General features: G+C 35.8%; 1 pseudogene across 1 annotated transcript; it reads left to right on the forward strand.

The window, feature by feature from the left end:
* Positions 1-10,873: 10,873 nt before the first annotated feature.
* On the forward strand, positions 10,874-15,255 carry LOC149539297 (putative pentatricopeptide repeat-containing protein At3g49142 pseudogene; annotated as a pseudogene). Its single transcript, XR_016356214.1, has 2 exons — positions 10,874-14,332; positions 14,521-15,255. The product of XR_016356214.1 is annotated as a putative pentatricopeptide repeat-containing protein At3g49142 pseudogene (transcript).
* Positions 15,256-21,294: the final 6,039 nt, after the last annotated feature.

Below are 21,294 nucleotides of genomic sequence, written 5' to 3' on the forward strand. Positions count from 1 at the left end.
TGAGTCTCTAGAGAAGGCCATCTTCCTTTGCTATTATGATGCACCTAACCACACTTGGAGAGGAAAAGAGAGAAGGAATACAAGAAGCAAATCTACCTACTCTAACTTAAATGGGTGATACACCAAAATAGAGTGTTTGACCTTATCTCTGTCCATAAATGTACAGTTAATCAATTATAACTTTAAAGAATACAAATTCAAACTTTGCTTAATTCAACAACCACATGTAGATTGGAGAACAAAAGAATGCTATAGGAAGAGTCTTTTCTTAATATCATTCAAATGTCAAAAGTGGATACAATCATGCAAATTGTAGAATATAAACAAGAACATTAACTAGAGGCAAAAGAATCTTGCATAGTATGTTAATGGCTAAAAGAGACTTAGCAAAGGATTACAATAGCTCAAAGGCATGAGAAATTATATTAGTATGCATAGAAGCAATACTAGAGAATCAAAGAAAGATCAACCCTTACAAAGATTACAAGATCTACCTTTATAGCTCAAGCATAATGAAGATATTTCTAACTGAATTTACTTAACAACCACTGCCATTAAGTGCTTAGAGAACAATTAAGAAAATCCAAACAATATATTTTATTTGGTACACTTGCAAAGGCATGAAAATCATGGAAACCTTGACTAGAGTAAACCCTTAAGTGATGAAAATGGTGCCAATCAATGCATAGTTGGAGTAGATGGATAACTGAGTGATGAATGCATGCTTCTTTTGCATTTACTAGGCATGGGGATGCTCAAAGTGATTTGTAGACGATAAAAAATCTAATCCACCATTAAAGAGTCATTTTGTCTTTGCTGCCAGCATGCCGAGTCAGATATATCAGTATGTCAATTATATTCAACGCTCACCCTATACCTTTCTTGTAATTTTATTGGTCAAAGACCCTCTTCTTTTCCAGCTTGGATGAGTGAATCACCTTTACTTTGGTCAACCAAAGTTCTAAAATCTTTTGGTCATCAACCCATCTTAACATTAGACTCCCCTTAAATTTCATTTACAATCTTATGATTGCCATGATGTTGTGATGAATCTCTTACTTCATGTCTTAAGAAGACCTCTATAGTTACACCTATGATCTTACGATAACCCTACACTGTAAGATTGCAATCCTTCTCACCATTTCTTATTACCATACATCTTTATGATGTTACAATAACTACATATCCTAACATCAGTGACCTTGGTAATTGATCTCACAATCTTACAGTGGATCATAAGATCATACCATGAAATCCTAGTTGTGTTATTGTAACCTTGATCTTTCACTTTTTGCACTCTGGAGAATGGGCACCCATCAAGGACACACATCAAGACCTCACTCTATCTGATGTCAAAACATAAAATAGCCCCAAAATCCACATGTCATAACTTGACTTCCCTGCATTGTTAGAAATTTTGACAAAATAGAAAATGCAAGAAAGTGACTACCAATAGAAATCTAGTCGTATGCCAACTCACCTAATAGCTTACTTGACAGCTTTACTTCTTCTGTAGCCCACAAGAAATAGGACCCACACATCCATATGGCAATGAGGCACTTTCCCACATTGCATAAAGATAGAGCATTTTCATAATGTAAGAAAGTGCCCACCATGGATCTATGGAAGATCTAACAGTCCAAAAACTTGCAGGGCTAGGGAAAAATAAACTTAGAAAAGTAGGAAATACAATATTTTTTTGTATTTATTTTTCTCTTATTTCCATGTCATTTAAATATTTAAATATTGGGAGTAACCATTTAGCATTTGAATTCAAATATGAAAACTTTGGCGGGAAGGAAAATGTGGCCAACAATACTCAAATCAACTAGGTAATTGTCTTACCAGCAAGTAGCGGGTTTAACATAAGTGACAAAACAATGATTGAAACACATTCTCATACTTATGTCATTGTGTTTTCAATAATCTCCCTCTTTTGTATTGATGGAAAACAATACCAACAATAATACCAAAAAGAAAATAGTTCCTTGTATTGAAATCTCTCTCTCTATTAGTAGCTTTCATCTTCTGTATAGGCTACAAAATTATGTTCTAATCAACAAACAATCAACTCTTGCAAGACTTCTTTGTATGTCTATGTTGATCACTCCCTCTTTCTGATATTCAGGTATCTTTTTTGGCTTATTTCATTCTTATATCTCCCTCAGCAATAACTCCCTTTTCCTAGGTAGATGTATGTCTTTTAGTCATTTCTCCCTCTGTAGTAATCACCAAGTACACTATCTCCCTTTGAGTAGATATTTCATGTTTCTCCCTTGTTCTCACTGTGCTTTGTATTATGTATTTCTCCCTTTCTCTAGTTCTCCCTCTCTAAAAATAATGCCAAAGACTTGTCATCTCAACATGTAGATATGAGCATTTTCAATTTCTCCCTCTGTTACATAGTTTATGATTGATCAACTGTTCCAGCTCTTTTATTACTTTAGGTGGTTCCTAAAGTAAGATCCACTGTATCAATGTGTAACATATGTCAATCGTTTCATTTGATGCAACGCACTACTCGTGCTTCTTAAATAGCCTTGGATAGGGGTATCATCCCTATTTTACCCCTTATATACTCATGAGCATCCTTAGGTAGTGCTTTTGTGAAGATATCATTTATTTGATCTTTTGTATTAACATATTCCATCTTCACCTCTTTGTCTTGAACTAACTCTCTCAAGTATTGATACTTAATTACAATGTGCTTAGTCTTTGTATACATCATAGGGCTCTTTGATATATTTACAGAACTTGTACTATCACAATAAAGTATCATAGGTTTAGTGATTTCCTTTCTCATACCTTTTAGTAGTTGTTTCATCCACACAATGTTTGTACAATATACTACAACAACAACATATTCAGCTTTAGTAGTAGATTGAGATATACAATTTTGTTTCTTGCTAGCCCATGTAACCAACCTTTTTCCTAAGAAAAATGCTCCTCCACTAGTGCTCTTTCTGTCATCAATATTGCTATCCCAATCAGCATTAGTGTAGGCTATCAACTCAATCTTTTTATTTTTCTTGGAATATAAACCATAGTCTTTGGTCCTTTCAGATATATTGTTATTCTCTTAACAACCTTCAAATGATTCTCCCTAGGATTAGCAGAGTATCTTGCAACTCTCCCAATAGATAATGCAATATCAAGTCTACTATGCACTACATATTGCAATTTTCCAATAATAGTAATGTACAATGTTTGATTCACCTCAGCTAAGTCATCATTCTTTTACAATTGTGTCCTATCACCATAGGTGCGCTCACTGGCTTGGAATCTTACAATCTAAAAGTTTTTAGTATTTCCTTTATATACTTAGATTAAGTGATGTATGTACCATATTTCATTTGATGTACTTGCAAATACATGAAGAAATTGATCTCTTCAAACATAGACATTTCAAATTTATTCTACATTTCATTTACAAAGGCTTTACATAAATTATCTTGACCTTCAAATATGATATCATCAACAACAAAAATCAGATAGTAAAATACCTTTCCCTTTTTTTATCTTCAAGTACAAATTGTTGTTATCATCAGTCCTGTCAAATATAATCTTCATAAGCTAATTGTGAATCATTTCATACCATGCTCTTGGTGCTTGCATTAAACCATATAAAGCTTTGTGTAGTCTACATACCATGTTTTTGTTGTTAGCATTAAAAAATCCTTCTACTTGTTCTATATAGACCTCTTCTTCCAATATGTCATTCAGAAATGTAGATTTAACATCCATTTGATAAACTTTGAAACCTTTGTATGTAGAGTAAGCAAGCAAAGTTCTTACTCCTTTCAATCTTGACACAAGGGCAAATGTTTCTCCATAATCTATCCCTTCTTATTGTGCATACCCCTTGTAAACTAATCTTTTCTTATTACTTGTGAATTCACCATTCTCATCTAACTTGTTTTTGTAAACCCACTTGGTGTCAATCACATTTTTATATTCCAGTCTACAAACTAGAGTCCATGTCTTTTTCTTCTCAAACTATTCAATCTCTTCTTTCATGGCTTTACTCCAATCCCCATCTTCTAAGGAATTTTTCACTGATTTAGGTTCATGCATGCTAAGGAAACATGTATCAATTCTTAGATTTTTTTCTTGTCATTGGTCTTGCTTCTTTATCTCCAATAATTTGTGCAGCAGAATGATGTCTTTTGACATTCTTTTGCAATAATGGTTCTGCTCTATTTTCTTCATTAGGTCTGTCAACTTCTAAATCACTATGTACTTCTCTAGATCAAGTATTTCAACATCTCTTTCATATACACTAGTCATAGAATCAAAATGTGCCTCAGTTTTAGTCTACAACTTGACACCAGAATGTAGCTTGGTCCCTAAATGCAACTTGACATTCATTGTATGTGACTCAGCAATCAATGAAACTTGTTGTTGATTTGCAACTTGATTTATAACATCTTCATCAGCAAGTATACTTTCATAAAAGTATACAAAAGGTTTGTATTCTTCTAGTTCCTTGATAGATTTAGCCTCGTGTACTTCTATATATTCATCAAATTTTACATTTACACTTTCCACAACTATGCTAGTGTTAGTATTTAAACACTTATAAGCTTTACTTCTTATAGAATAGCCAAGGAATATACCTTCTTGACTTTTTGCATCTAATTTACCATTCCTGGAATCTTTAAGAATATAACACTTGCTTCCAAATACCTTGAAATATTTTACATTGGGTGAGTAACCATACCATAGTTCAAAAGGTGTTGAATGAGTACCTTTCTTGACTTGCACATGGTTCAAGGTATACATAGCTATACTTACATCCTCTCTCCAATTTTTCAAAGCAACATTCTTCTCTATCATGAGTGTCCTAGCATAGTCCATTACAAATTTGTTCCTCTATTTAGCAATTCCATTTTGTGAAGGGATCCTAGGGGTAGATGTATGTCTTTTGATTCCTCTGTCATTACAACTAATCTCAAACTCATTTGATGTAAATTATCCTCCTCTATTAGATCTTAGACATTTCAGGCTTTTACCTATTCCCTTCTCAACTCTTGCTAAGTACCACTTAAATATTTGGAAAGCATTAGATTTATGTTTTAGAAACATAACTGTCATCATCCTAGAATAATCATGAACAAATAGCATAATGTAATTTTCACCTTTGTAGCTTTATACATCAATTTGTCCACACAAGTTAGTATGAGAAATATCCGAAATTCCTTTAGAGGTGTGAGTCTTACTCTTAAAACTAGACTTTGTCATTTTGCCTAACTGACATTGTTTGTAAATTATATTGTTAGGTTTCTTTAACTTAGGAAAACCTCTGACCCTTCTCATGTTACTATTACTAACCAAGTTATCAAAATTAGCATGACATAACCTCTGGTGCCATAATCACACATCATCAAATTCTACAACTAGACAAGTAGCATCATTCATATCAAGGTAGAATAGATTACCTCTAGTTTGATCACCTTTTCCAATTAGGTTTCCATCAATATGATATATCTTAGCTATCTTGTTCTCAAACTCAACCTTGCAACATGAACTATTCAATTGTGACACACTCAAAAAAATATAGTTAAGTACTTCAACATAATAAGCATTGTCACATAAAATCTTTTCTATGATTTTGATTGATCCTTTTTCTTTTATTAGACAAGGTGCATCATTACCAAACCTTACACTATTTCCATCATAATAATTCAAGGTAATGAACTTACTTTTATCTTTAGTCATGTAATGTGAACACCCACTATCAATGATCCATCTCTCATCCTTGTTCACACAAGACACTAGTGCAGTTGCCTTGTTCTCATTAGAATCACCCTTCATTGCAACATGTACACCACTTCATCATCATGATTGTCAGATCCATCTTTAGTTTCCTCTTCTACAATGTAGCAAGACTTCTTGCCTTTGTCTTTGTAATCTTTGTTGTCCTCATCTCTTCTACTTCTATATTTTTCACCACTTCTATTGTTCTTCTTTTCTGGACATCTAGGAGCAATATGACTAACCTCATTGAAATTTAAACACGTGATAGGTAACTTACCTTTGAATTTTCTTTACCTCTATGAAATCTCCTTGCTAGTAGTGCTTCAAGTTGTTCTACATCCTCCTCATCTATATCACTGTCTCTAGAAACATATTTTACCTTTTTCTTCTTCTTCTCATTAGGCTTCTTCAATGACAACTTAGCTTTGAAAGAAAATTCAACCTTGTCATATTTGAAGTTGTCAAAATTAGATAGCTCAAAAGAAATGAGCCTACCTACCAAACCTTCAAGAGCTAGATTAGAACCTTCTATACATCTCAGTTCTTGTATTGCAAAAACTCTAATAGAATAGGTGGGTAGCAATGTTCTCAAAACTATGCTTAATATAGTATCATCATCTATCTTGCCAGTAGTTCCTCTTATAGCATTAACAACATCTTTTATTCCAGAGTAATGTTGAGCAACATTCTCACCTTCTTGCATCCCAATATCATCAAACTTACCTTTAAGACTTTCAGATTTGGCTCTCAAAACATTTGCATCTCCTCTATAGATGGTGTGTAGAGCATCACACATATTCTTTGCACTATCACAACCCTTTTATTTCATCAAACTTAGCATAACTTAAGGCAAAGGAAATCTCCAACATTGCCTGATTGTGTTCTTTCTTCTTTTTTAGATCCTTAGTTGTTAGGGCTCCAATAGGGTCAGCATGAGTAGTGGTGATGGTAGATTGTACATGGTCTCCAACACCTCCTAGGTGTAGCTTCATTAGACTTTTTCATGCAAGGAAGTTTTCCTTGTTGAATTTGGGTACATCTCTTTTGAACATCTCGATCTTTTTCTTCTAGTACCTACAAACTAGTGTTCTTAAGCACTATGGCTCTGATACCAATTGTTGGATTTCTTTAGAATAATTGAGAAGGAGGTGAGTTAGTTACCCAAGGTCTAGATGTAAAAATAAAACTTTTCAATTCTTAGTAGACCCATATCCATAAAATCTTGTCATGCATACATCCATTAGATTATACAATACTTAAACTTTGTAGGTTACTTTCCTAGGTCAAAATAACTTTGCAAAAATGTAAACATGAAACAACATAAGAACATTCACACAATTTGACACAAGGATTTACAAACCCAATTGGGAAAAACCACCAATAAAATGCTACTAATTCTCACTCTTCTGAAGTGATGTTTTATAAAAAGCCAATGCTATTAAAGGTTACAATACACATTGTTAAATGTGACTTGGTTAAAGGATTTCAATCACCCTATTAGGAGTGAGCCTTGTTAGAGGACTTTAGACCATTCATTAGAATGTCACCCGATTAAAGAAATCACAAATGACTTTAGGTCAACCTTAATCCAAAGGATTTACCCTAGACTAATACAATGATTAGAAAGTAATAGTAAGGCTTGATCTAATAAAAAATTACAACTCACTTGCAAATTATAGATCTCTATTTCAATCCTCCATTTTGCTTAGCATTCACAAACTTCAGCTCTAATAGCTTGTTTATACTTCAAGCATTCATGCTCTTAAGCCTTCTTTCTTTGCATACCAAATACAGTCACTTATGTTCACCCACTGAATGAAGCAATACACTAGACTCCTTGTCTTCCTTAGGTTCTCCCACATGACAACCTTTGCTTCTGACCAGTTATCTCTATAAATAAAAAATTCAAAACTTTTGTCTCTTAACCACAATCATCCATTTTAGGATTAGGTAGGATACAATGAATCTACCTACTTTTCCATTTGGTTCCTCTAGAAGCTTCTTCTACAATCTTCCTTGAATTTTCCTCAAAATGGTTTACCTTGAATTCTTTGCCACCAACTCATCATAGTTATCTTCCACATGCTTCACACAATTCAAGAAAACAAAATAGTTGGCTCAAATTCATCAAATCTTTGATTTAACATTGTTTACTGGTACTCAACAACTATAGTGTTATGTCACTTGGCCAATACTAGTTCCCTCAACAAACACTAAATTTTATTGATGTTCAGCACCAACTAAATTTTACTTGATATATACTAAAAATCACTCGACTTGCACTGTTTTTCATCTTTGCTTGACACCTCTTGATTTTCACTCAGCTTTCACTAATTTATGCTTGGCTTACACTGACTGCTCGACAAGGCTTGGTAAACACTTTTCTTACTTAACCTTCTTCCAGTCTTATCTTGAGTAATCTTTCATTTTAGACTTTAAGTAGATAAAGAATACGCTATAGTATCAATGTCTTACTTGGCCTTAGTGTTTCTTTTACATACCAAATAACTCAACCTTTCTCTAAGTGCTATTTTTATCTCCTCTTTTAAAATCCTCTTCATCAATCAACTAAATGATAGCTTTCAAACCAAAAAGCAATTGTCTCACTAGTAGGTAGCAAGTTTGACATCATTGACAAAATAATTATTGTTCCATTATAGATTCTTCTCTTCAAAACAATCTTATATCAACATCCCTAGTCAACAAATCATTATGTTATGGTGTATGGTTTCTTATTATTATGATTCATTATTTTAGTTATTAGTGATCAATTTTATAAGTTTAGGTTTAATTATAATTGCTTGCAACTAATTCAACACCCCCCTCTCCTCCCACCACTGCCCCCTCCCAGTTGTGTGTTGACTTTACTTCTTAATTGTTTCATTCCAAGAATTCTTATGAAGTTGAGTTATTGGAGGATATAGATATTTCACCTACACACACACACACACACACACACACACACACACACACACACACACACACACACACACACACACACACACACACACACACACACATATATATATATATATATATATATATATATATATATATATATATATATATATATATATATATATATATATATATATGCAGATCTATATGAGCATCATGAGGTTGAAGGCAATTCAAACGTGAAGCAACATTATCATCACAAGAATTTAGACAACATATCACATGTATTAAGAAGAAGAGTTGGGAGTAGAACAATGAATATATGGAATATCTAATCAAATGGATATACAAACCAATTGAAGGTTCTTCATGGATTTCTTAGGATAAATGGATCTCCTAGATTCTTCTTTGGAATCAAAATGAGAGACTCACTTTCTTGTGAACCCTAGGTGCCTAATGTAAGATCATATTGGGTTTTGAGAATTCTTGCATCAACCAAAAATATTTTATATTCAATTTTCCAATTTTCTTATGTGTGGATCATTTCAGTGATCCTTTGTTTGATCTAGTCAAAACTTGCAATGTTTGGAGTAAGATCTAGACCTAGTTTGGTTCTTATTCCTATTTTTTTCACTTCATTTGGTTCTTTTTTTCTTGAGTTATGATTCTTCTTCTCTTTGGTAGTGTATCTGTGCCAATTTCATGACCATTGGTGGCTTTCAATCTTACGATAGAGATCTACAATTGAAAATCATTCGTGGTGCTTTTGGTGATGTTCTAAGATCATGTGAGGACCTAAATCTAGAACTATAAGATTTTAATCATGTTATTCCTTTGGTCCCTTATGATTTGGGACCAAACCTAGATTTGTTCTAATACATTTCCTATTCTTAGGTAATGTTTTAGATCTTGGGGTCGACCTGCATGTCGTGATGGCTATAATATAATATATTTAATATATCTCTATAGGCAATAGTTGATTAGTATTGAACATATAACTTATTTGAATATCTTTTAGATCAAATCTAAGGTCTTTGGTGAAAGATTATAAGAAATCAAGCATGTATGAGAATAACATGTAAGAAGACCAGTTGTCGAACCACTGTACAATGATATTTGATGAATAAATATTGATCTTTCTTGGTTCTCTCAATAATCTTATTGTTTCTATTGTGTTTAGTCTCGCTACACGATTGGACTAATCTCATTGAGGTCTCTCGAGCCAAGGATTGTGAAATATAAATATGATGAGGGTCTAGATGGGTTAGGCAGTAAAGACTCTTTAGAAATAAAGTAGGTTGAATGACGACTAGAAGAATATAGCAAGAAAATAACAATGAGAGAGGAGGAGGATATAATATCATATTGAAGTTTGTAGCTCTAACTAGTCAATCTTTATCCAAGTATGAAACAAGGTTGTCCTTGGCAATAGAGATAGAGATGCAAGGGCATGAGGTACAAAGCAGTTCCTTGGGCAAGAACAACAAGTGTAGAGTTGATCAAAGATGTCGACTCATATTATTTCTCTCAAACAAGTATGGATATGGTTTAATTTTAATTTGATTTCTAGATGATAATAGCATAGGCTTTTATTATCTCTACAGTTGAACTTTTACAATTGCAACATGACTGCCTCTTTTGTGGATAATCATTCTTAGACTGATAAGTTTAGAGTTTAGATATTTTTGCTATTGTAGACAATATTTTGATTGGGTAGACAATTTCTAATATGGTTTTTTTGTTGATGGTTAAGGTAATTTTTGTAGACTTTTTTGGATTGTTGTATTTTTAATTTATTTCAATACAAAAATTTGACTATAAACTCTTATTTAGAAAGAAAAAAAAATTATAGATTTTAAAGTAATGAAAACCAAATCAATATTAAGATTGAGGAATTGATATTACTATCACAATTCAACTAGTTCACTTTTGAATAAAATTTATTGACTCATATCTCAAAAATAATAATTAGCAACAATCCATATCCTATAAAAAAATAAATAAAACACTTATCATTCATTACAGAAATAACATTAAAAGTAATTCAACTTGTAAACTACCACTCTTAAAATATAAATCAATGAATTTCCCTGAAAACAACACAAAATTGAACTATCAAGATCCCAAGCTTTATGTTCTTATAAGACAAAGTGATCATCAATACCGGGGTCAAACATATTTGGGGTTCCTGAATGAATTATAAAGAGGATTAATTGGGTACCCACCGAATAAAAACCAAGACATCAAATCAGTAAGCTAGTTTTAATGGAAGTAGTAGTCTGTAAGCCTCCAAATAACAGAGCGGGCTGTGCAGATGGCATTGACCATTGCAAACTGAAATACTCTCGCAATGTGCATACAAGATAAATATAAAGTTTTCAAATTTTTGGTTTTTGATTGCGATAGATGTTATAATGCAATTATTAACCCATCCCAATTTCAGTGTCAGAGCACTCGCTAAAGAGGGTTGCTTGAACACTGCTACATGTATTCAGCTATTGCAGTCCTGCATTGAGAAGTATTTACATTCTGAAGGTAAAGAAATCCACTCTCACATCAATGACAGGGGACATATATTTTCAAGAGACGGTGTTTTACAAAGTAAACTTATCCGCATGTATGATAGGTGCGGATGTTTGGTAGATGCTCAGAAAGTTTTCAACAGTATGACGGAACCAGAGATTTTATCGTGGAACTCGATAATTGCAGCCTATAGAGGGCACGGGATTCCTCAAGAGTCAGTCACACTGTTTCGCCAAATGCAGTTAACAGGCGTGAAACCCAATCAGTTCACATTTGCCAGCATGCTTCCAGCATGCGCCAAAATGAGAGATTTGGAACAGGGTCGACAGATCCATGGAAGAATAATTGAAGGTGGATTTTTGTCAGATGATGTAGTTATGACTGGCCTTATAGACATGTATACAAAATGTGGGGTATTACAGAAGGTACACCAGGTGTTTGACAAAATGCCTCAAGCGGATGTATTCACATGGACTACAGTCATTGCTGGATATTCTCGAAATGGGTTTGATGAAAGGGCTTTGGAGGTTTTCAGGCAAATGCAATTGGAAGGTGTGATGGCTGACTCATCCACGTTTGGCAGTGTTCTTTCGGCTTGCGCAAAGCTTGGAGTTTTGAAACAGGGGTTAGAAATCCATCGAAACATAATTGAAAGAGGGTTTTTGTTAAGTGATGTACTTGCGACTGCCCTTATAGATATGTATGGAAAATGTGGAAATATACAAAAAGCGCGTGAAGTGTTTGATAAAATGTGTAATGCAAACGAGTTCTCATGGACTGCGATGATTGCAGGATACACTCAAAATGGTTATCTAGATGAGGCTTTGAGGCTGTTTAAAGAAATGCCTCAAAGAAACGTAGTCTCATGGACTGCAATGATTGCGGGATATACACAAAATGGGCTTGTTGAAGAAGCTGTAAAGCTTTTCAAGCTAATGCAATCGGCTAGTGTAAAGCCAAACCCAGCAACCTTCGCCAGTACGCTTTCAGCCTGTGCAAAAATGGAAGATTTGGGATTCGGTAAACAGGTTCATCAAAAGATTATTGAAAATGGTTATAATTCAAATGCTGTAGTTGTGTATGCTCTGATACGCATGTATGTAAAATGTAGAAGCGTAGAGAAGGCACACCAATTGTTTGACAGTGGTGTTCGGCAACATACGGGATCGTGGAAATCAATGATTTTAGGATACGCAAAAACTGCTTCTCTTGATGAGGCCTTAAGGCTTTTGAAAGATATGCCTCAACAAGATGTGGTCTCATGGACTGCAACCATTGCTGTATATGCACAAAGAGGGCTTGTTGAAGATGCTTTAGAAATTTTTAAACAAATGCAATACGCAAGTGTAAAGCCATGTTCAGTAACCTTTTCAAACATCCTCCCAGTTTGTGCTAAATTGAGGACTTCAGCACTGGGCATTGAAATCCATCAAAAAGTGATAGAGAGTGGATTCTTTTCAGATGTTATGGTTGCGACATCCCTTGTAGACATGTATGCAAAATGTGGAAGCATAAAAAATGCGCAGAAATTGTTTGACAAAATGCATCATCGAGATGTCGTTTCATGGAATGTAATAATTGCTGGTTATGCACATAATGGGTTTGTTGGAAAGGCTTTGGAAATTTTTAAGCAACTCCATTCAGAAGGTGTAGAGCCAGATTCGGTAACCTTTGCAAGCATTCTCCTAGCATGTTCTAAAATGGGAGCTTTGGACCAAGGTATGGAAGTTCATCATCAGCTAATTGAACAGGGATTTTTATCAGATCATATAGTTGTGACAGCCCTTCTAGACATGTATACAAAATGCGGAAAGATAGATAAGGCCCATGAATTGTTTGTCAAGTTACCTCAACAAAATGTGGTCACGTGGTCGGCAATCATCACTGGATACATACAAAATGGCCTTGTTGAAAAAGCATTGGAGATGTTTAAGCAAATGCAAGTGGCAGGTGTAGAAGCAGACATACCCACCTTTACTAGCATCCTCCCGGCTTGTGCCAAATTAGGAGCTCTGGAACAGGGTATGGAGATCCATAAGGAAATTATCGAAAGCAAAATAATGTCAGATGGCATTGTCACAAATGCACTGATAGACATGTATGCAAAATGTGGAAGTATAGAAAAGGCACATAAAGTGTTTTATAACAAGCAATATCCAAATGTGATCACATGGACAACGTTGATTGCTGGATATGCAATGCATGGCTACAGCAAGGATGCTATTAAACTTTTTGAACAAATGATTCACTCTGGAACTAACCCTAATTGTGTTAGCATGGTTTCTGTTTTATATGCGTGCAGCCATGCAGGTCTAGTAGATGAGGGTTGCAAATACTTCACCTGCATGAGTGATAGTTATCACATCATGCCTACAATAGATCATTTTGTCTGTATGGTTGACCTCCTTGGTCGCGCCGGCTTTCTTCAAGAAACCCTAAACTTTATCATCAAAATGCAAGTAAAACCAGCTATCACAGTGTGGATTTGTTTTCTTGGTGCTTGTAGATCACATAGGAATATAGGATTAGGAGAGTTTGTAGCAACACTCCTTTTTGAGTTGGACTATAAAAATGCTGCACCCTACGTTCTTCTATCCAACATTTATGCAGAGGTGGGCAGGTGGGGAAGCATTCAAAAGGTGAGAAAATTAATGAATGATAATGGAGTTTCAAAGAAACCTGGATGTAGTTGGATAGAAGTCCACAAAATGTTGCATGTTTTTCGTGCAGGGGACAGATCACATCCACAAACACATGAAATTTATGCAAAATTGGAAAACTTGTCTTGGGAGTTGAAAGCAGTAGGGTACATTCCTGATACAAGACTTGTGTTGAATGATCTGGAGGTGGAAGATAAAGACTCAATGCTTTGCTACCATAGCGAAAGACTGGCAATTGCCTTCAGTTTGTTATACACATCCCCTGGAACAACTATTAGAGTTGTCAAAAACCTTCGAGTATGTGATAACTGCCACACTGCAACCAAATTTATCTCAAAAATTGTTGCAAGAGAAATTATTGTGAGAGATGCAAACCGATTCCATCATTTCAAAGATGGACTATGTTCTTGTGGAGACTACTGGTGATGCTAAGTGAATCAAACTGCAAATCAGGGTGGCATTATACCAAGATGTGCTGCATGTGGCATGAAGTGGTAAGAATGAAACTGATATTTTTCAGTTTTTAGAAATTTGCATTTTTAAATGTTTGGAGAGCTAAAGCATGCTGTTAAATATATCAAACCATATTGAATATCGTCCTAGATTTATTGATGCAGTATCTTAGAAGCCTTGGTTTATTTTAGCACAGATTAGTAATGCCATTGAACTGTCCTTTGGGAAGTCTGTGTAGCTGAAGGGAAATTGACAAGGATGTTGAAGAATGAGAAATCCATAGGGAAATGACTGCTAGAAGGCAACGTGAAACTGTTGAGGCGGCAGGAAACATCAAATATGAGAAGGGTGGAACTATGTAATGTCTCCATCTTTTTAGCAACTCAGTGGAGTTCTTAGCCTTTATGTTCTCCAAAGGCTAAGTGGAGAAATAAGGAGAAATTGATTAGGTTAATTTCTTATAAAGTTATTAAATAAATTAAAATTAAAAGGTGACTTTATATTTAATTAATTTAATTTTTTAAAAGCACAATTAATTATTGTATTGCAAGGGAGGAGTTTCTAGAGAATGCATTAATTATTGAAAGGGGGAAGCTTCTAGTAAATGCAATTAATTAATATTTTATTTCCTTCTAGAAAGGTGAAGGAAATGTATAGATAGAGGTGGGAGCTTCATTGTTTAGTATCAGATTATTGTGAATTGCATTTGTTAAGAATTTGGATGTGTGAGTTACATATTTGTTCTTGGCATTAGAGGACATCTATCCTCTCTTGTGACATTCTAGACATCATTCCCTTGGCATTTGGCCTTTGGAATTCATTGCTATCAACTCATTAATAGACAACTTGGACGCATTTCTAGCTACAAGTAGATCGGGAGTAATTAGTGAGTTGAAGAGTTTGTTATGTATTTGATTTTATTAGTTTGAGAACTAATATTATTTCAGCAGTGGTTCAATCTTCAGTTTGCATAAATTCCTTCTTGTTCATATTATATGATTTCAAAATCTATGCAAAAACATTAGAATCTTTATCGGTAGTTGGTTCAGTTCTTGGGCATTTCCAGGGTGCCTATTATAGTGGTATCAGAGCTATAAGTTCTACCATCCTATGGAGGTCTTATAGGAAATTTGGAATAGTCGGATAGAGGAAAAAGTGTTTGACATAATGTCAAAACACTACAAAGAAAAATTAAAAGGGCTAAGCATTTATGATTGAGCATGCGACAAGGGCTTTATAATTTTCGCAATACTAGAGCAAGACAAACTAGGAGTCTAGACTTGCAAAGTGAACAGTCTAGTTCATCTACGCAAAGGGACATACAATCCAGTCATACAGACACAAAGGAGATATTCTTTGAATAAGACAACAATATGGGTGATCGAGATGACAGGAATACCAGTTCAAAGCAGGAGGATGTAATGTTCAGATGGTTACTGGGTACATTAGAGGAGGGGCAACAGGAGTAGAATAGGCGAATGGATATGATGTTGCAGCTTATGGCTAGACAGATGGGCATCAATATTAATCCAGGTGATGTCAACAATGGAAACAATAACAATGGAAGAAATGACAACAATAGGGGCAATAATAATGGAGGCCGAGGCAACAACATGGCAACAATGGAAATGAGGTTGATAACTTTAGACATGTTGCACGCCCAACTCAAACAGTGAGCTCGAGACCTCTTCTACCCATGTTCCCACCCCAGAGATCCAGTTTAACTAGTTAATGAACCACAAATTACTGAGTTACAGGATCAGTTCAGGAGGGACTAAGAGGCTAGTGGACTGGAGTTTCAAGCGGATATTTCCCTCGAAGATTATATGGATTTGAGGATGAGACACATGCCCAAATCAAGAGGGAGAAATGAAAACCTTGAGCTGAGAAAGAAAGTTGGGAAAACTTTTTTTACCTTATTATGATGCTTCAGGGAAGACGACTGCACGAGCTTGGGTGCAGAAGGTAGATGCATACTTGCAGCTGAATCCTATGCCAGAGGAGGAGGTTATAAAGCATGTAGCTATTCACTTGGATGGATCAGCACATGAGTGGTGACACTATGGCAATCAAATCACATCTCATGAGGAGTTCACTAAGAACCTCATAGAAAGATTTGATACCAAGGATCCCGAGTTATAGTTAAAGGAGTTGGCAACATATATCAGTGAATTTCAAAGGTTAGTTGTGTTGGTCATAGATATTTCAGAGAAGAGGTTAGTAGTGTTGTTTATGGATGGACTTTCAGATAACTTGAGGGGTTGGGTCAAGGGGCATGACCCAGCTGCATTACAAGAGGCTACTAAGAAAGCTCATGACTTAGCACCTTCTTCTTTTAGAAGTAGATTTCAGCATAGGGATTCATATATGAAAAAGGATAAGGACAAGGACAAAAAATCTTTTCACAAGGATTCTCAGTCAAAAAGGGATAATAAGTTGGATAATGACACCCTAAATGAGTTGAGGAAGAAGAAGTTATGTTTTCACTGCAAAGAGCCTTGGGACCTATCTCATAAGTGTTCTCTTAAGGCCAAGGCAAATCAAATGGAGTATTTCATAGTAGAGGAGTCATAGGCAGAGAGAGAGGATCAACACTCTAATTCAAACAAGGATAGCACTACAGAGGAGAGTAGCATTCATGAGGATGAGCAGTCATTGGCACGATTAACGAGAGCTCAGAAGGCAATCACATTTAAGGTCAAGGGTACTAACCAAGGGCATAAAGTGATCTCACTCATTGACACTGGGGCTACACATAATTTCATAGATGCACAATTGGTAGCCAAGAGAGGTTTACAGACCGAGGAGCACACTGAGTTTAGAGTCATGGTAGCTAATGGAGACAAATTATTATGCACTTGGAAGATATCTAATCTTCACATCAGGTTTGGAGATGGCTATGAGTTGGAGGATAAGTTCTATGTAGTAGACATGGGAGATTATGATGTCATCCTCGGCATGACATGGATGGCTTCGCTGGTTGAGTTCACACTCAACCTAGCAAAATTGGAGATGAGGTTTCAGCATGAGGGGAGAACTGTTGTACTTAGAGGACTTTCATATGGGAGTTGCAAAGTAGTCTCTCTAAGGAGAATGCAAAGGCTTTTTCGGCATAATGACATAGAGTGGGCAGATAAATGTTTCAATATGCTAGCTTCATGGGAGCCACAGGTGAAGAGTCATCCACCAGATATCCAGGAGATACTTGATAGGCACACTAAGGTATTTGGCGAGATTCTGCATGGGGTTCCTCCTAACAAGGGGATAGAGCATGTTATTGAGCTCGAGGAGGGAGCCAAACTAGTTATGATTACTCCCTATTGTCACCCTAAGAAACACAAGGATGAGATAGAGAAGGCAATTAAAGAGTTGTTGGAGATGGGGCATATCAAGCCTAGTAAGAGCCCCTTTGCTTTAGCAGTAGTGTTGATAAAGAAGAAAGATGGGATGATGCACATGTGCATCGATTACAGGGCATTAAATAAGAAGACCATTAAGAATAGATATCCCATCACATGGATAGATGAGTTGATTGATGAGCTACATGGTGCATGTTTTTTTACGAAGATTGATTTACGGTTAGGGTATCACCAAATCAAGATGCGGGAGGACATTGAGAAGACAAGTTTTCGATGTCACTATGGCCACTTTAAGTTTTTGGTTATGCCATTTGGGCTAACCAATGCCCCTATTACGTTCCAGATTTGCATGAATCAGTTATTTAGAGGGTAGCTTAGGAGATTTGTCCTTATTTTCTTTGATGACATTTTGGTCTTCAATATGACTCGAGAGGAGCATTTACAACATCTTGAGATGATGTTGTCCATTTTGGAGAGAGAGTCACTATATGCCAAGGAATCTAAGTGCGAGTTTGGGTTGACTAAGTTACTATACCTTGGTCATATCATCAGTGCAGATGGAGTTCAAGTAGATCTCGAAAATATTAGAGCTATTTTTTATTGGCCTACTTCTACGAATCTTACATAGCTTAAGGGGTTATTTGGTCTCTGCAGGTTCTATAGGAGATTTATTAAGGGATATTCACAGATCGTTGCACCCTTGACAGACCTTACCAAGAAAGGAGTCTTCATATGGATAGGGGAAGCTCAAAGATGCTTCAATCATTTCAAGAAGGTGATGTCATCATGTCCAATTTTAGCTCTACCGAACTTCACGAAGCCATTTGAGCTTTAGTGTGATGCGTCAGGTAATGAGATTAGGGAAATCTTGATGTAGGAGAAGCATCTCATTGCTTTTGAGAGTAGGAAGCTCTGTGGAGTGGAGAGGAGCTATTCCATCTATGATCAAGAGATGTTGGCTATTATGCATGCATTGGCCAAGTTTCGGTCCTACCTAGTTTGGGGAAAGTTTGTCATCAAAACTGGTCACAACAGCATCAAATACTTCATGAGCCAGCATGATTTGAATGATAGACAACATAAGTGGATTACAAAGTTGCAGGCTAATAACTTTGACATTGAGTTTGTCAAAGGTAAGAAGAATGTGGTGGCAGATGCTTTATCCAGGAGACCTCATATTTGTGCATTAGTTGAGATTACAAGAGATTAGAGAAATAAGATTATGGCAGAGTACACGAGGGACACTTGGGCTTCTGGAGTGATTGCAGGCACCATACAGGATGATCGTTATGTGGTGATGGACGAATTGATTAGGTTCTAGGGTAGGATATATTTGATTCCTTCATCACAGTTTAGGGAGGTAATACTAAAGGCATTCCATGATGCACCTACAACTGGACATTTAGGGGTGTTTAAGACCTACAGGAAAATCCGTGAATGGTTCACATGGAAAGGGCTCAAGGATGATGTTAGAAACATGTCAAGAAGTGCAGTTTGTTAGTAGAATAAGGGAGAGCACACATATCCTACAGGGTTGTTACAACCTTTGCCCATTTCAGATAGGAAATGGGAAAGTATTTCTATGGACTTCATCACCAAGTTACCACGAGTACAAGGGAAAGAGTACATCTATGTGTTAGTTGATCGGTTGACTAAGTTTGCTCACTTCTTTGCTATTTCATCCATTTACATGAGATAGTAAATTTATGAGTGTTTTTTAGCAGGAATTGTTTGGGTTGTGTGGTACAGATCTTACACCTAGCACTAGTTATCATCCACAGACAAATGGGCAAATAGAGATTGTGAACAAATGGGTGGAAGGATATCTAGGGAACTATATGACTGCACAACAGACAGCTTGGATCAAATGGCTACATATGGGAGAGTACTATTATAACACCACTTATCATATGTCCGTTAAGATGACTCCATTCATGGCATTGTATGTTTATGAAGCACCTAGTTCCATGGATCTGGTTTTTGGGGATGGTAGAGTGCCCAAAGAAAAAACTTCTTGCAGGATAGTCAGGATATTTTGAGGGTGCTAAAGGAGAATATACAGCAAGCCCAAAATCAGTAGAAATTGTATGTTGACCAGCACTAGATAGAGCACAGCTTTGAGGTTGGGGATATGGTTTACTTGAGGCTACAACCATACAGATAGTCATCACTTAAGAAGAGCGGAGCAGAGAAGTTGAAGCCTAGGTTTTATAGCCCCTACAGAGTGATTCACAAGGCGGGTGAGGTTGCCTACAAGATTGAGCTTCTAGAGAGTAGTCGGGTGCATAATGTGTTTCATGTGTCGAGGCTTAAGAAAGCCATTGGTTAGAGAGTTGTGCCTTTTGCAAAATTGTCGCCATTAGATGAGGAGGGGAAGCTTGTATTGATTCCTAAGGCTATTCTGGATACCAGGGAAAGGACTCTACGAAACAGTTTGATTAAAGAATATTTAGTCAAACGAAGACACTTGCCAGATGAAGATGCTACTTGGGAGAGTGAGCAGGTGCACAACAAACAAGACTGAGATTGCTTAAGGACAAGCAATTTCAAGGAGGGCAGATTGTAGTGTCCCCATCTTTTTAGCAACTCAATGGAGTTCTTAGCCTTTACGTTCTCCAAAGTCTAAGTGGAGAAATAAGGAGAAATTTATTAAATTAATTTCTTATAAAGTCATTAAATAAATTAAAATTAAAAGGTGACTTTATATTTAATTAATTTAATTTTCTAAAAGCACAATTAATTATTGTATTGCAGGTGAGGAGTTTCTAGAGAGTGCATTAATTATTGGAAGGGGGAAGCTTCTAGTAAATACAATTAATTAATATTTTATTTCCTTCTAGAAGGGCGAAGGAAAAGTATAAATATAGGTGGGAGCTTCATTGTTTAGCTTCAGATTGTTATGAATTGCATTTGTTAAGAACTTGGATGTGTGAGTTATAGATTTGTTCTTGGCATTAGAGGACGTCTATCCTCTCTTGTGATATTCTAAATGTCATTTCCTTGGGGTTTGGCCTTTGGAATTCATTGCTATCAACTCATTAACAGGCAGCTTGGACGCATTTCTAGCTGTAGGCAGATCAGGAATAATTAATGAGTTGAAGAGTTTGTTATGTATTTGATTTTATGATGCTGGAGTAATTAGTGAGTTTGCTATGTATTTGATTTTATTAGTTTGAGAACTAATATTATTTCAGCAGTGGTTCAATCTTCAGTTTGCATAAATTCCTTCTTGTTCATGTTATATGGTTTCAAAATCTATGCAAAAACATTAGAATTTTTATCAGCAATTGGTTCAGTTCTTGGGCATTCCCAGGGTGCCCATTACAAACTAGGAAAGCCAGTTTTTTAAGATGCTTGGCTTGATTTTCATTTGGTAAACTTAAAAATCAATTATCATTATAGAAGTGGCTAAGGGAATGACATTAGATAAACAAAATATAAAGTCATTGGGTATGAAGCAGAGTTTTACATTGGCCCAGTGATATTGAGATCTCTAATGGTTTAAGGCTACAAAAGCAACTGGTTTTGAGTATGGGGCGAAGTATTACATTGGTGCAGTAGTGATAGGGTTTCTAAGGTTACGCCTTCCTCGGTGTCAACATCTATTTTAAAAGGGCACTGGCTAATCTTTAGACAAAATGCAC

The sequence above is a fragment of the Cupressus sempervirens genome, chromosome 9 (assembly GCF_028749045.1).
Source record: "Cupressus sempervirens isolate cs-2001-9-10 chromosome 9, ASM2874904v1, whole genome shotgun sequence".
Taxonomy (NCBI): domain Eukaryota; kingdom Viridiplantae; phylum Streptophyta; class Pinopsida; order Cupressales; family Cupressaceae; genus Cupressus; species Cupressus sempervirens.